The following is a 5,713-nucleotide window of genomic DNA, read 5'->3' as shown; positions in this document are numbered from 1 at the left end:
CTCGAACAAGTACGGCAAGCCGAAAAAGACGTGTGTTCAGTTCCAGGATGGAGGAGCGAGGAGTCGGCAGCTCCCGGCCTCAGCCCCAACACCGAGGAGGGCAGGTGGGTCTTATTTCTGTACATACCGACATCCATCAGTCCACAAGTTAGATGAAGACACCTGGTTTAACTGGTACCAGAAGTATGGAAAGCATTGCTCCTGTGCTCTCAGGGTTGATTTTAAGTTTCTTCTTATATGTGGGTTGGCACATTCCTGACCTTCTCTACCTCGAGGCCTTTTAGATCCTCAGAGCTTCTAACCGCTAACAACCGTCTCTGCCTCCAACAGCCCCGACAGTCTGGTGGATTCTCTGGAGCAGCCGCCGGCTCAGAACGGAGGCCACACCGAGGCAGCCAGGGAGGGGAAGGAGAAGGAGGCCAAGAAGAAGGAATCTCAGGAGGACAGCAGCACAGCGGGGCCAAGCCGAGGACGGGAGGACGGAGGGGACCGGTCCCAGCACAAAGTCCAGGTGAGAACCAGTCGAAAGCAACGTGTCAGTCGACATCTTGTTGAAATTCATGCACAACTGCACCTTGTGATGTCTTTGAAGGTGTTTTTATCTGAATTTAAACCCTAAAAATTCTCATTTGCTGTTATGTAAAGACTTTTTATGATGATTTTTTAGTTTTATTTGGGTTAAAATGTCTCCATAAAGGACTCTATGCAGTTATTTTAGGTCTAATATGAGAGTTTTCATTCAGGTTTAACCCTCTGAACCCTAAAACCAGCAGCAGGTGTGAAAGTTATGTTATCTCTTGAAAAATCGCCAAAATTATACCTTTTATTAGAAACCGCAAAGAGTCGTCATATTTTAGCTAATTGTGTGTTGACACGTCGTTCTGTCCGTAACATAGAACGACAAAATGAAACCAAATCTAAACTCTAATCAGAATGTTTCATTAAAGCCACTTTATTCGATGTGTCTCTCTGAAACATTTGCCAAAAATAAACTATTTACACTGACTCGGTCTTGTGAGAGACGATAAATTCTGTGTTCGTCAGCACAACTGAGAAACCGAGGTTGACTGCGATTAACAGGCACGTGACAAAAATGAATCGGTTGAACTGCAGGCAGGCAGTGTTTACACAGATTTGCATGCGGCAAGGATCAAAAACAGTTGTTGGAAGATACATGCAGCAAGGTGGAACATCTTGTGCATGCATTGTAAAGGTTGCATATCTGCAAATAGTTAAATATCTGTAGTCTAAGTCCCCCTTTTCTTCAATAATAAGCAGCTATACACGACTATCTACAACATTTCAGGTAGACAAGTTCAGCGATAACCTAAAAATAAACCACTTTTATTAACCACATTCTGTAAAAAACAAAAAGTTCCTCACTCCTTAGCTCAACAGATCGGCTGTTACCGACTCGACTGCGACCAAACGTCACGTGACAAAAATTTGCATTTGCACAGAGACAAGTATGAAAACAAATTAGAGATGCTGAGAGAAAAAAAAACTTGAGCAATAAAGATAAGTGCAGCATGGTTTCAAAATGGTATACAGAGGAGCAGGTTGTTGGAAGATACATTCAGCACAGTGAAACATCTCGAGTTCACGGTGGGCGTAAAAATATAAAGAAGTAGTAAAACATCAACAGTTTCACCTTTTTTGTTTTTTCCAAGTATTGATACCACCTGCTGGCACTTTTTGTGGTTTTATAATTTAGTTTGTAGTAAAAGTGCTACAGCAGCAACAACAACAAAAAACAGTTCAGGGTTCAGAGGGTTAAACAACAAAACTACCATAAACTCTTCCAACACGTGTGGACTGACACACTGTGGGGTGACTGATGCTGCCTCCATCAGGCCAGAGTTAGAGCCGAAGAGTCCGACTCTGACGGAGAGACGACCGTCACCACCAGAGTTTACCGCAGACGGGTCATTCTGAAGGTGTGTGTGAGATCTGTGAAGCTTCACAGAGGCTCGGGCAGGAGGAGGAGTCAGCTGCTGAGTGTGCTGGGCATGGCAGTAGGAGTAGGGAACTGGCTTCTCAACATGTGTGTGTGCCGCTAAGCAGGAAAATGTCAGTTTTTATGCAAAATTTAAGTAAAAAGCCTGAGTGGGAAAGTTAAAAATGTGGTTATTTTGCAAAGAAATTCTGTTTTTATTGACGACTACACGAGTCATCTGACATCTGGGTGGAAATTTGTACTAATTGGCTTTTTTTTGGGCCATTTTTCTGTATTTATGGTAAAAAAAATAAATAAAAATAAAAATGACGCTATGTTTGGACGTAACCTTGATTGCATAGGAGTGTGTGTTTGCTGTATCTGCAGTGCGACTCACTGCCTGCTGCTGTGAGCTGCTGCACCTTCTGCTGTGGGTTCTAGTTTGGCTGGTTCCGGCTTTTTGACTTGGTCTGACACCACATCCAGTAAATCCAGAAAACCTGATGACGTGGAGCTTCTGTTTTCAGCTGGCGATGTGTTTGTGTGTTTACAGTTGTTGCTGCTTAATTCAACATGCATGAAGGAGTTTTGGTTTAAAGAAAAAAGTCGTTCTTACACTTCCTGAGTGGAGTCGGATCAAGTTTGCGGCTAAAAGTTTGAAGCTGTTGTGTGTTTATTGACACCGATTGATACTTTTATTCACATCTGCAGCTTTCAGCTTGTGTTTCTCTGCAGCCTGTGTAATAAATCAGCATCAGCTGGGTTTCTGAACTGTTGGAGCTGGACTCATGTGCACGTGTTTCATCATTCATTTGAATTCGGGAGGTGCTGTTCGTTGCTGAACTGTGTAAGAAATCCACAAACGATCATTGAAACTGATACATTTGCAGTAAAATTGAAAATGTTGGTGTCGAAATTCAGAATAACACAAACTCCAGCTCTTTATTTGTTTATGCATGTTGTTAATCTGTTTAATTAATTCAATATTTATCCTTCAGTGTTGAAACTCTGATCACAGTTGGAGCTGAAAATAACAAAAAATAAAATGATAATTGGAAAAATCATGAATATCAGATCAGCTAGTGGGTCAGGTCGCTAATTAACTGAGTTCTTATTTATGCTAACACGTACATATGAGTCCAGCTTTACGTTGTCAACATGATAAACATTGGCTCTATATATTATCTTTTTAAATGTATTGCAAATAGTTTTGTACCACAAACGACAACTACAAAGGATGTTTTTGTCCGTCTGACCACTGAAATAATGGAAACCCACTTTAAAAACATACAGTTCATCCTGATTTTGAACTGTTTCAAATCTGTATTTTGGCCAGTTTGAAACCCATCGTGTGACTGTTTGGAAACGCTGCTGTGTTTGCTGAACTACAGTTTTCACCTTCTTCACACTGCTCATCTTTCACTTCCTTCATCTCTATTCAAACTCAGGGAGAGGAAGCCAAAAACATTCCTGGAGAGTCTGTGACCGAGGAGCAGTTCACAGACGAGGACGGGAATCTGGTCACCAGAAAAGTAACCGTCCTCATCCTCAGCCGTCACCTCATTCACCTTCATCTCACAGCCAGCACATAACCAGTAGCCACACCAGTCTCCTCACTCATATTTCCCTTTTTTTTTTTAATGGAGGCTGGAAAACATCTGTCAATCTCCTCACTTTTTTTCTCTCCATCATTTCCTCCCGACATGCTTCTGCCCTCTACAGGTGATCAGAAAGGTGGTTCGCCGGATTTACAACTCAGAGGAAAGGAGGCAAAGTGAAGGCGAGCTTTTAGCCGACGAACCGGCTGCTGCTGCTGCTGATGTTGATGTTGTTGATGCCGGTGCCTGTGTAGCAGCAGCTGGAGCAGATGTTGCTCCTCCAGCTGGAACCACTGGGGGGAAAAGCAAGAAGAGGGGCAAACGCTCCCGACACAAGGACGAGGCCCAGAGAGGCAAAACCGAGGTTCCTGCTAAAGCCGACCGTCGAACGTAGTTTAGCTCACACCTGCATGAAGCTGTAGCTGTATTTACACTAATGTGAAAGAAGTAGTCAGCGCTGGATAAATGCAGCTTTTAGCCACGTGTAGCTGTGCATGGTCGTGTTTTAAAGCTCTCAAATAGATGAGCAGAGAACCGCACTGAAGTTAACGAGAGAGTCAAGACTTTCTGTCCTTGTAGCTCATTTTCTGTCTCATGCTGCTGTCCTGAAACTGCTGGACCACAAAAGACAAGTTCATTCAGATTCAAAGTCCGTTTGCTCCAAAGTTTTGTCTGCGATGTTGAAAACGTTGATCCAGGTTTAACTGAACTGAAACACTGAACTACTGCAGCTACAGGCGAGGTCATCACAGGCTACACACAAACTAACAGCTCCTGACGTCGTCGTCCACTCAGAGGAGGCGTAAACACACATGTAAAGCAGGATATCGTCTACATAGTCAGTGTGTGCACATTACTACAGCTAGTGCCTTTGTAGTGCAGTCAAAGGCCTCATGGACAAGTCTAGGCGCTCCACAGTCACCGTGGCACCACCCTTGGGTCGTTATTTCAAGCTAGCAAGACCAGGTGCTCACAGGTGCAGAAAGTATAACCCTACCTTAGTGCCTCAATCAGATGTCAGGCTGATGACTTCCATGACTGATATTAAGCACGACACAAGTAGGAAAAGACAAACACATTATCCAGAAGCGTTACGCTCCACCTCTTCCATGCACATTTTCAATTTGCGCATATGCAGCCAGGGTGGACATTCTGCTGAAAACAGAAAAGGTTAAGCTCGACTGAAGTTGGTGTATCGATAGAAGCAACAGACTTAGTGAATGGAATACGCCATTCTTGTGACTTAATCTCGGATTTCGGTCTGGATCTGAGCTTCTTGTGTGACGTGCTGTGTAACGAAGGACAATGTGTGTTTGCTGTGGTTGTGATTCGTAGCTCAGTCTTTGCTCGTTGATTGAGCTTGAGAACGACTAACATTCCACCGTCCAACTAATACAGAACAACATGTTTTCTCTCTTACATGCATGTGATTGTGTTTGCAAATTTACATGTGAAGTAATTCTAACGCACTTATTTTCTCCGTAATTAAACTCTTCTTTCTTGCAGCATGTTGCCTGATGTAGTGGCCGATCTGAACCGTGCTTCCTCACGTTTAGCCTGAACGCTGCTCTAACATTTATTTATTTTTTTTTTATCTCTCTCTCTCTATCTTTTTATTACGTTTTTATGAACCCGGCTGCTTCCCTCCGCCTGCCTCTGCTCAGCCTGGAGACGCTGCCAACAAGAAACAGGGCAAGAAGAGTCAGTCATAACAGCGGAGATCTCCAATAAACCTGGTGAGAACCGAAGCACGTTGTCACTGTTATACATTCATAAACTCCATCAATACAAATCCAACATGTTCACAGTGTTGCTGTAAAATCATACAACATAAATTATGCAATAAAACAGTTTGAAAGTGTATTCTGGAATTATAAAATAGACTTTTATGAATACATTTGAGGATATGATTAGATTAGATTGGATTGGATTAGATTAGATCGGATCAGATTAGATCAGATTAGATTAGATTGGATTGGATTGGATTGGATTAGATTAGATAGAACTTTATTGATCCCGTCGGTACTTCAGGGAAATTCTTGGAAACTTTATTGATATGTTGCTTAATATTCACTGTGTTTGCTGAGCTGAGAAAGAAAATCAATATCGCGCTAACGTCTGTGTGCCAAAAATGAAGCTGCAGCTAGCTGGTGGTTAGCGTAGCTTAGCATAAAGGCTG

Source organism: Stegastes partitus, unplaced genomic scaffold, assembly GCF_000690725.1.
Source record: "Stegastes partitus isolate 25-593 unplaced genomic scaffold, Stegastes_partitus-1.0.2 Scaffold1257, whole genome shotgun sequence".
Lineage (NCBI taxonomy): Eukaryota > Metazoa > Chordata > Actinopteri > Pomacentridae > Stegastes > Stegastes partitus.
The sequence above is the reverse complement of the archived record's forward strand: the minus strand, read 5'-3'. Positions refer to the sequence as shown.